We start from the raw sequence: 11,653 nt of genomic DNA, 5'->3' as shown, positions 1-11,653 counted from the left end.
TCCTAATTTCTCACCCTTTGCCAGATTCAAGTTGGCAGAACGTGGCACACAGAGGGAAGTCTATCAGTGTCAGATGCCTAATGCGGCAACCCTTTGGTCTCGACCACATTTAGAATACTAGAGAACTTTCTTCAGTGACTGAGTATATGAGTATACTTGGTCTTGAATTGATAGAATTTGCAATGATGCCAAAATGTTAGGTTTCTACCCCCTTTTTAACCGAATACATTTTTTAAAAATTCGAATATATGATTTGGTGCACATGGCCTTGCTTTACATTTCTGTTCTGATAGTCATAAGAATTTAATTAAAATCAAGTCTGTTAAAATATTAGTTGATTTGGTACTTAAGGACCCAATTATTGTTATTAAAGTGCAGCTTCATTCATACGTATTACCAGATAAGATTAAATAATAAGAAAGCAACCTAACTTTAAGGTTATGATGATATACAAATTTATGTATTTGTGTTATAAACAGTGGTATTTTGGAACTGAGTTTGTTCAAGTAGCTGCTATGTTGCATAATGTCCAAGAGGAAACTTTAAGCCAATGAATATTTTCTCAATCTATGCTAGAAGAAAATTGTTGTTGAATCTCCATGACCCCATTTTGGGGTTTTCTTGGGAAAGATAGAAAGATACTGAGTGGTTTACCATTCCTTTCTTCAGATCATTTTACAGATGCGGAACTGAGGCAAACAGGTTTAAGTGACTTGACTAAGTTAGTTAAGTGTGAGGCTGAATTTGAAGTTGGTTTCAAGCCCAGTTCTCTATCCACTTCACCACCAAATACCATTAATCTATTTTGTGGGGAAAATACCATTAATAATAACTAACACTTATATCGCATTTTGCAATTTTGCATCTCTAAGTGAATCCTATGATTATTCTAATATGTCTTTTAGAACTGAAATTTCAATGTCTGAAGAAATTGTTAAAAACAGCTTACATGAAAAATATAATATCTTCTGAGGCACACAATTAATTATTTTGCTGATACACATGAAATATAATGGACTTAAATGATTTCCAGTAAAGAGAGGCTCTATATAAAGGGTGTTCTAAAATTAGAACTTTGGGTAATTCTCATGACCACAGAACTTTAAGTGCATGTAATAAATAAATTTGGACTGCAACAGACCAACAAAATGAACAGATCCTAGTTTACTCATTATCCATTTTGTTAGTGTACTGGAGCAATGATTCAGACATAAGTTTAATGTCAAATACTTGATTAAAGTAAAATGTATAATTGAATTTTCTTCTGAGACTTCCTTGGAGAAAAGCAGGAGGAAAGCCAAAGATTCTTAAATGTCTCTGAACCCTTTTGAGAAATTTTCAGGGGATGAAAATCCTGAAGTTTACTAAAGCAACAATGTACTTAACTAATCTATTTTTCTGCCAAGAAACTCTGAAATAGCATTATGAGGGGGTAGTAATTTATTGCACTATACAAAACAATTTCCTCCAAGTGATCAAAGAGAAGGGGAGGGGGCTATATTATTCTGGCCAATGCTAATTTCGAAAGTCAAGGGAGAAACTCTGGTGAGATACTTGAAACCGCATTGAAAATGCAAGATTCGTTATTCCAAAAGAGTAAACCTAAAGAAAATTAGCAAATTCTAAAGTTGCTGGGCATTTTTTAAACCTATCTCCGCTATCCTGGCACAAATGCTTTTTAAAAAAAAAAAGGTCTTTTGTGTAGATGAGGATAATACACAGTACTTTATGTCTGTAGCTTTTTAGAAGGTGTTGCCAACATCAATTTTGTCTGCCCTGCAGCTAAGGAAAAAAAAAAAAAAGGAGGAAACTCTGCAGAACTCATCTTCAGGCTCTCATAAAACGGGGTTGTGTATCACATCCGTACACGATTTTTGCTGCTGCTGAAAGTCCCGAAGACAAGGTCTGGGCAGTGACGCTTTAAGGCAAGCGAAGGTAATGAAGCGGAGACAAAATGCGGTATCTTGGGGAGGGGGTGGGAGAGGGGGAGGTTTTAGATAAAACATATATATATATATATATATATATATATGGGTCTTACAGAAAGCCATATATGGATGGATATGAGTGGATATGCGCATATATGCATGTGTGTGGATATGGATATATGATTTTTATATATTTATGGATGAGACAGAGGGAGAATGAATCAAGGGGGAAAAAATCAACAACCGTGTGTTTTAGAGAAAAATCAAACCCAAATCCTGCAACTGGTGATTTTCTGTGAACCCCCAAGTCTCCCAACTGCAGGGGCTGCAGCATTTCTGGTTCTTTTTTTTACAGCAGGTGTCTCCGAGTGCCCTGGGCGGTCTCGCCTGCCCCCTCCCCCCACTCCCTGTTCTTGGGGAAAGAAAGGAGCCCGTAGACTGCAGAGATGCTCCAAGTGCGCCCGACCCTAACAGCCGGGCACATGGGCAGAGGGACAATGGAGCACCGAGATTTCAGGGGCAGATCCCGCCCGGCCCGTTTGCACCCAGCCCGGGGACGGCGCCGGGTCGCGTTTAACCCCTTGAGCGCTGCAGCGCCACCAGGCTCGCGCCGGCCGACTCAGGGCGGGGAGCCCGAGCGTGCGGAAATGGGGAAGGGGGGGCAGGGGGGCGTTCTCCTTCACCCCCTCCCCCCGCGGCGCCGGGGACCTCCTCCTCCAGCAGGGAGGGAACCCCCCCACCCCCCTCCTCCCAGCCGCAGGCGCGTCACGCCCCCGGGGCAGGATTGGGAAGGAGTAGCCGTTAAACCGTCAGCTCGCGCCGCGTCCCTCCGAACTCGTACCCTACCCCGCTGCCCCTCCCAGGGGCAGGGCGCCCCGCTTCGCAGCTCTCCTCTCTTCGCATGTCGCCCCCCACTGGCTCGGTCCCTGAGCCCCGGCGGCGGCCAGGACAAAGTCACCACCCCGTGTTCCTGCACGCCCCCCCCTTCTTCTTCTTCTCCTTCTCCTCCTCCTCCTCCTCCTCCTCCTTCTCCTTCTTGTCCTCCTCCCCCACACGTCATGGAAACACATACGTCAGAACGGCCCAGCCAATCAGGGGCGTCGCCAGAGGGAAGGGGGGAAGAGTGCAGGGGAGGGGAGCGTCAAGCTAGGAAGCCGAGGGGGAAGGAAAAGAGGGCGGAGCCAGGCCCCCGCCCCCGCCCCTCCGTGGCTCTGCCCACCCTTTAGCCTCCGCGCGCCGGCCGGGAGGCCCCCTCCCGCCCTCCGCCGCAGCGCGTCCGCCCCACCCCCGGCGGTCCGAGAGGCGCTAGCGAGCGGAGCGCGGGCGCCCCCGTCCCCTTTCCCCTCCTCCGCCCCCCCGCCCCGCGCGGACCGCGGGGTCCGTCACGTGACCGCGCCCAGCCGAGGCAGCGGCGGCAGCGGCGGCGGCGGCGGCCAGAGCCGGAGCGGCGGCGGCCCGCGTGGAGCGCGTGCGTGTGCCGAGAGCCGGGAGGGAGCGCCGGGCCGGCAGCCGGGTGAGCGTCCGTCCCCTCGAGCCGGGTGGGCGGCCGGGCCGCGCGCCTGCTTCCCCTCCCTGCTTCCCGCTCCTGCTTCCCCGTCCTCCTCCTCCTCCGAGCCTCGGAACCCCGGGGCCGCGGCCCCGCCCCGTGCCCGGAGAGCTCCAAGGCGGCCCCGGCGGCAGCGGCGGCGCGCTCCGGGCCGGCCGCCTCGCGGGGCTGCGTGCGCGCGCCGGGCCGGGCCGGGCCGGGCCGGGTCGGGTCGGGTCGGCCGCGCTGCGCCGCGCCGCACTGCCCCCTCAGAGGGCTCGGCTTGGGCGGCCGGTGAGCTCGCGCCGCCGGGCCGGGGCCGGGGCCCGGGCCGGGTGGGCGCCGCCTCACCTCCCGCTCCCCAAGCCGGCCCGCGGGCGGTCCTCGGAGCTGTCCCCGCAGCCATGGGGCCAGGGGCGGGACAGGTGAGCGCCCCCCGACCGTGACCTTGAGGGCGCCCCGGGACCCCCGGCGCCTGGGGGGGGCGGAGTTTCGGTTGTCTCCTCTACCCTTCCTTCTTTCTCAGGGTCTGTTTGAGGACACCCCCCCTTTAATCCCCCTTGTCACGCGCGCCCTTGGCTTTGGGGGTACGGAGAAAGGCTCCATCATTCCGGGGGGCAGCCCTCTCAGCCCCTCGCTGCTGGGGGGGACCTGTAGATCGAGCCCGCCCCGACAGTCGCGACTGTGCCGGGTTTAGTGGCGAGAATTGGGCGCGGGGGCTGCGGTACCATCCGCTGCCCCCCGACATCCCCGGGCGGTGGGGGGGGTCCTCTCGGGCCCGCGGAGCTGCAGGACCTCGGGCACGGCGGGGGCTCTCGGCCGGCCCTGGCGGGGCTCCCCCGCACTGGGCAGGGCAAGCAGCGGCCCCCGCCCGGCCGCGGACACTTCTTGCTCATTTCCCCCTTTCCCTCCTCCGGGCTTTATCCGTGACATGTGTGACTTGTGTTGGTGTCACTCGTTATTAGGATAAACTCATTGGTGGAGTGGGTGGATCGCCCGGTGCCTGCGCCGCGGAGGCCATTGTGGAAGCGGTCCCAGGCTTCCACCTGTGGGCTATCTGACGTGGTCCCTTCCTTTGTGTTGGAGCGGCGGAGCCCTTCCAGCGGCCTGGCTGCCAGGGAGCTGTCATCTGCCCCGCCGGCTGTAACCTTGGGGGGGTCCGCCCACGTGAGGGGATGCGGGGCCTTGGCCGTGGGAAGATGCGTGCGGCAGCCTTGGAGCCCGCCCGGCCCGGGAGCAAGCTGGCTGGCCCGGCGGCCGGCTCGGGAGCCGTGCGGACCCGAGGCTTCAGGCGCGGGCTGGAAGACAGCCCTCCTCGCCCGCGGGCTCCTGCGCCCCGGGCCAGCCCGGGACCCTGCTCCCCGGCCTCTGGGGGTGCCGATAGAGGAGAGATGAAATGGGTTTGCCGGAACGTTATTACTCCCGGGAACTTCCAGATTTGTAACCTGGCTTTGGAGGATCCAGTGAGATAGGCATAATTAAGGGTGGATTTCTGCTGTGATTTTGTTTTGGGTGTTAACCGCAAGGATCCTTGAACAGTCACTGTTATTTCTTACCATATACTCTGCAAAAATGAGTCACAGACGGGTGAGTTAAGGACAGAACTCCACCTTTTAACTGAAAATTCCTTGACTTCTGAGTGTTATTCTTAACATAATTTCCCTTTAACTAGAATGTTAATTTATGAGTAGGATCTTTTGAGTACCAGTGTTTGATGGTTGCCTACATTGAGCTTCAGTTTGAGTTTGTGGAATTGAGCTTTTTCACTTAAAAAAACTTTGACTACTGAAATTTCATTGTGAGTATATATAAGACATAAATGATTATAAAAGGAAGTAATTTTTCTTTTGTTTCATAGGTGCTAAAATAGGTTTCTATTTTTATTCCTAGTTCTTTCCATAAGGGGGGGGGGTAGGTCATTTAGACCTGTAGGTAATGGGGAAATCCCAGTAAAGCCAGGTTTTTCCCTGGAGTACAGGAACGGGTTCTAGGCTACAGTGTATTTGATTTGTCCAGTTCTTTGCATATATGTGTGTATGTGTATTTATATACATACATGCACATATATTTATATAATTTTAATCTTTGGGTATCCTAGTTTTGCAGGAAGGGAAAAAAGGGAATTAGCTGCATTATAAAGATGATATAGTCTTTATCAGCATTATTATTGGTGCTAAGTTGATTTTTTGATGTTTGATATGCATATGGACAAAATGACAAATTTTGCAAGATTTCCACAGAAATTGTCCTTTTTTTAAATTACTTTTGTTAGCATGGGAAACATCTATTGGGGAGTAGTTTAACTTATTTAAAATTGCATCCTAAGTTATGCTTTCCTTATAAGAATGTATGGACTATTTAGGTTACAGACAGAAATGGGGGTTTAAACTTGTTTTAGAAATTATTATTTTTATTACAGGTGAACTTCATGGGTGGGTAGAGAGGAATTCCCCATTAAAAATCCCAGATTAGAAGGTCCAGAGTTAGAATTTGCACTGTCAATCTCGATATGTATTCTAAAATAATCGATCACAGCATTGAATGCAAAAACACTCTACAGACTTGTGAAGGTTAATAGGGTAAGAAATATCATCCCCATTTTACAGGGGAAGGAAATTGAGGCTTAGAAAAGGTTAAATGACTTGCCCTTGGTCACATAGTCAGAAATGATTGGAAACCAGCTTTCTTCCCTATTCCTCACTGCTTCCAGAATATTGTGAACACTTGTTTACTCATGTTATATGTTCATTTCTTAAATATTCTGCATATTCTAGTGCTGACAAAGCAACAGTCTCACATTCGTGTTTTTATATTTTGCTACCAGTGTGTTTACATTTTAACCCTATTCATTGGCTTTCAGGGCCATGTCTATCTCATGGATAAAATTTTACTCATTTGATAACTTATATGAAAGAAAGATGAGTCTCGTCTACCCCATGCATTATAGTGAGCTTGATTATTATATAGAGTATGCATAATATAGTATGACCTTCCCACTCAGACTTCACTTAACACTTGTTTTTACAACACAATCATAATTAAGGTCTATTCATTTCTGTCTTCACCCCCTTCTTAGATTTTAAGCTTCATGAGGCCAGGTGTCGTCTTACCTGAAATTTGTAATCTCACTCATAGCCTTCGTAGCACAGGGCTCTTGAAAGAAGCACCTAACAGATGTTTGTTGAATGATAATCTATGTAATGTGAAGGTAGCAGTGGGATAGAATTATCTTTATTTATTGAGGTTGGCGGCATAACTGTCATTGAAAGACATTTTTGCTTAAAAATCATATGTAAATATGTCTACACACATGTTTTACTAGTTCCCAGGCAATAATAACATTTTGGATAAGAATAACTTCAAAAGCCTCTTCTTAAACATGTCATCATAGTTTCTTAGTATTCTTTGCATTTTCACAAATATGCAGAGAAGCTTGGTTGTGTGACACTTCTTCTCAGTTTAAGATATTAAAATAAGGGTTGTTGTTTTTTTTTAAAGGAAGTCAGGATCCAGAAAGACTAAAGCAGGACTAAAATCTGAATATTTTCAGCCTGAATAAGAATGTATTCTGGGGGGAAGGTTAGAAGAAATATGTTTTCAGGTACTTAAGGTACAGATACAAATTATATTAGATGGTAGTTTGCTTCAGAATATAAGATTTAGACTTGTACTGAGTTAATTTATTATAATTGTGGGTGTAATTCATATTGAAAGGATACAGCTTTTAAAGGAAGATAACTGAATGGGCAGGAGGATACACTGTATTGGAATATATAGACACACACATGTATATATGTATGTATATGGTGAGATAGAAAAATAAACACACTAATTTAATAGATTTCTTCCGTTCTGTATTTCTGTTCTTGATTTTGATGCATATACATATGTATGTACACATGAATAATGTGCCTGATTTTTAAAGCTTTTAAAAAAATGAACTTCTGTTTAATTAGGATGAATACATTTTTACTTGCTAATTTATTTTGTGGAACCAATCTCTTTCCATAGCACAGATGCTACTCATAATTAAAATACCTCAAAAGATATATTCCCTTAATTTTTGCTGAGGTTTAATGAAAATCAATTTCTGACATGAGCAAATTGCATAGTATAATACAGATTTAGTTTAGCTTTAGGCATATAAATGTGAACATTTCATTTCAAAGAAATGCATGCATTTTTACTTATATTTGTTATAATTAAAGTAATTGGTAAATTGTTTCCTTAAATTCGAAGTACTGTTTTAAAAAGATTGAACATCCTTGCAATATTAAACTACTTTTGATCTTTTGGACTGGATTTTCAAACACAAGAATTTTCCATTTTCTTGTAATTGCCCATTAGTACATGAAGTGACTGGGAGGTGGACAGTTTTATCATTAGTCTAGATTAAAAATGAAGCATTCTCTCTATTTTCCCCTTTCAGCACCTATGCCATTTTATTTCAGAGGCACATATTTTCACTTTGGTGATACAGGATGCTAAATATACTAGAGCTTTACTAAAATCTATAATGTAATCAAGTTTATTGTAAAGCAGATCCATTTTTAACGGCCCATCCAAGAGATGTTAGTTATTGATACTCCAAAATGACCTTCAGTCTCACTCAGAAGGTGGTTTCATGACACTGCCCAAGGACAACATTATGTGAAGACAGTAGATTAGAGAAAAACATTGATATGTCAGAAATCACAGCTGGTTTAAAACAGAATTGATTTATGCTTGCAGACAGTTTAGTCATTCTAATAGGCTTGGTGTTGATTTTGTGAGAGAGCTCTCATGTCTCTCCAATCTTGGTCATTGTTGATCTTATAGAAATATTTCTGTAAAATCTGTTCTACACATTCTCTTTTATGAAGACCCATCTATTTGTACTTACTGAGTGTTGTTAAAATCTTTGTCAGAATTCAGCCAGTTCAAAATTAATTAAATATGGAACTTTGTTGTTTGTTTTCAGTTGTCATATTTAAAAGCAAATTCTGCTCTGGGCTTATTATGGTGATTACTAGTCTCTTCTTCAGTGTTCAGAAGGGGAATGAAAATCTTCCAGTCTCTTCCTGGAGAAGAAAACCTCCTTCCACAGACTGAATGATTAGATATCCACTCTTTGCCAGAAACCCTGGGGTAAAGGGGAATCTAAATGCAGAAGTAGCCCATTCTGCTTATGGATAGTTCTAATCTTGTATCAGGCCTCAGTTTGCTTATTCATAGCTCCCTATTCCTCCTGGTTCTGCCCTCAGAGGCCAAGCTGAACAAGTCTTTTACTGCCACAGAAAAGCTTCTTACTGCTTGAGACAGCCCCCAAGGCTGAATTTACCGCATTTAACCAGTCCCAGTTCCTGGACCCAGCCCTCACACGACATGAACTTGAGACCTCTTACCATTGGGGTGGCATTCTGCCGGGTGCTCGTGTCATTGTCCTTTCTAAAACATGGGGCATTTGGGCCTGATCTCCATAATCCAGATGTGATCTGATTAGGGCTGACTGATCACAGGAGGAATGCCTTTTCTCTAGAAGGCTAATGCACAAGCACATTGGATAACTGGGCATGAGACAAGCTTGGCAGAGCTCTAATCTCAACAAGGTGGAGTTTAATAGAGATAACTGCAAAGTCTTAGATTTAGACTAAAAAAACATTTCTGCAATTTCTTTGAAAAAACATCTTAGGGTTTTGGTTGGACTGCAGACTTAGTGAGTCAGTAGTGGGGAAAAAAGGTAATGCTGTGTTAAGATTGCTGCATATTGTCCAGGATCATGATCAGTATACCTGCTAGTGACTCTGGAAAAGCAGGCTTAATGGTAAATAATAACCTTTGTTTATACGAAGCCTTAATGATCTTACACTTACGGTGTTGATCTTTCATCCTTGGAATTACAAACAGAAGTTAGTAAGGCCTTGTTTTGAAGGAGGGATTAGTAGCAATATATAAATACATAATGTTCTCTGACATAGTTGATGTATGGGTTACTTGTGGTTACATCTTGTTTAGTAGTTATCACATAAAATATGTGTGTTAGCTATTTTCTGTGAATTAGAACAAAATGACATTTTAATATTTAACTTTGAAACTTCTGAACATAAGCTTTGATTTGTAGTAATAATATCTTGACCAAACACTAAGCTTTATGTACATTCGTCTTTTTCACAAGATGTACTTCAGTATTATTACTAGGAATTGTCGGTTGATGTTTATGGAAGTTTCAAGTTAATGGGAGAATTCTAGTTGAAACAATGCCAGATGAGCCCTCTTTTACTGTAGTGGGTGAAATGGGAACCTTTTCATAGTCATATGCCATCCCACTTGACATAGAGGGGGGAAAAACCTTGAGCAAAGCTAAGAGCCTGACCTTATAGTAGTGTTCTACTCCTGTGGTCCCCTATCCTCACTGCAAAGAAGGGAGAAGGCAGGGAAGAGGTAGGTGCTCACTGCTTACTGGTGAGCTTTGGGGGACTAAAGATGGCCCCAGTTTTGGTTGTTCTCTCCATTTACATAGGATTTATTTTGTGATGTTCCCCAGTTCTGCTTCCTTTACTTTGCATCAGTTTATCTGAATCCTCTCATGCTGCTTCTATAGTTCTCATAATTGCTTCATATAAACATAGTAATATTCTATTACGTTCATGTGCCACATCTTGCTTAGCTATCCCCCAATTAATAGATATCTCCTTTATGTCCAGTTCTTGGCCACTCCCAAAAATGAAGCTCTAAACATTGAGTGTGTAGAGAACATTAGCTCATTAGCTTTTGTCCTTGAGCTCCCTGAGGTGGGGGTAGGGAGATGAGAGGTTATGCCTAGTTGTAAAATCTTTGAGTCACAGAGTATGAGCATTTGGTTCCTTTCTTTACAGGATTCCATTTTCTTTTTAGAATTGTTTCATCAATTCCCTGATCCACCAACCATGCATTAGTATACATGCCATTATTTCTATAACATGTCCATCAATCACTTCCCTTTTCTTGTAATCATCCTTGCCATTTTTTTTACTGGATGTGGAATGAAACTTCAGGGGTGTTTTAATTCCTTTGAGAACTCTCTATATCCTTTGACTCAGCCTATTGTGAAATGTAGGCATGGAGGTGGTCAGGGGATAGAGTGCTGGGCCTGGAGTCAGGAATACCTGAATTCGAATCCAGCCTTAGACACTGACTAGATATAAGACCTTGAGCAAGTCACTTAACCTCTGTTTGCCTTAGTTTCCTCATATGTAAAATGGGAGTACCTTCCAGGATGGTTGTGAGGATCAAATGTAAAGTACTTAGCGCAGTATATGTGTGGCACATAGTAGGCACTATATAAATGCCATTACTTATCATTGCTATTCAAAGGCTTTTAATTGGGGAATTTGTTAGTTGACTATGTTTTGGATATCAAACCCTTCTCAGAGATATTCCATACAGATTTATTTTCCCAGTCAGCTCGCTTCCTTTATCTTATTTGTATTAATTTTGTATATGCAAAACCTTTTCAATCTAATGTTATCAAAATTATCTAGTTTGTCTTTAGTGATTGCCTTTATTCCTTTTGGTTAAGAATAGTTGTGAAAAAGTACCATGATCAGGTTCTCTTCCGAGTGTTTTAAATGGGATGAGCTTTAATATTCTGTTCACGTTTCTGTTTTGAGTATATTGTGGTCTGTGTATAAGATGTTTGTATAACTTGTCCAAGGGTCACACAGCTTGTATTTGTCTGGAGCAAGATTTGAGCTCAGGTCTTCCTGACTCCCAAGTCCTGTATTCTGCCCACTAGGCCATGCCACCTTTTAAAAATGGTGATAAAAACAACACAGAGACACTGGAAATCAAATTAATGTAAAAATTGCAGGGACCTGCTTTGGTTTCGGAGATGATGCAAGCCACTTCCCTCCTTTCAGTTATGAGGTGGGATACACAGCAAAGGACTGGTAGATACGTTTGTTTTAGCAGGCTGTTTGGGACTGTTTGCCTTTGTCATAAGGGAGGGTCTAATGAAGGTGAGCAGCAGTAAAACTTCTTGTTTAAATAAAGATAGTGGTTTAAGCTGAATTTTTCCCAGGCTACTTTCCAGTGTCCCCAGCAATTCTTGCCAAATAGAGACTACTTTCCTAGGTTATTTATGTGTTAAGAGTTATCAAGCACGAGATAATTGAATTGAGTTCTTTTGTTTCTGATTGTTGCTTGTTTATTAGTATGTTCCATTGATATGTTTCTCTTTTTT

The 11,653-nt window shown here is 44.1% G+C and overlaps 1 protein-coding gene across 5 annotated transcripts in view; it reads left to right on the top strand.

Annotated features, from left to right (window-relative positions):
- Positions 1-1,788: 1,788 nt before the first annotated feature.
- ATP2B1 (ATPase plasma membrane Ca2+ transporting 1) overlaps positions 1,789-11,653 on the top strand; it is a 140,124-nt gene continuing 130,259 nt past the window's right edge. For 3 of the 5 annotated variants that reach the window (XM_043967260.1, XM_043967257.1, XM_043967261.1), the window contains exon 1: positions 1,789-1,935. The gene's annotated coding sequence lies outside the window, so the exon portion shown is untranslated. Of the gene's footprint in view, positions 1,936-3,305; positions 3,442-4,819; positions 5,041-11,653 lie in introns of those variants that run through there. The other 2 variants (XM_043967258.1, XM_043967259.1) reach the window with 2 other exon arrangements.

This window comes from Dromiciops gliroides, chromosome 5 (genome assembly GCF_019393635.1).
Source record: "Dromiciops gliroides isolate mDroGli1 chromosome 5, mDroGli1.pri, whole genome shotgun sequence".
In the NCBI taxonomy this organism is placed as follows: Eukaryota; Metazoa; Chordata; class Mammalia; order Microbiotheria; family Microbiotheriidae; genus Dromiciops; species Dromiciops gliroides.
Note: the sequence above shows the minus strand (reverse complement) of the source record. Positions and strands in the feature narration are given on the sequence as shown.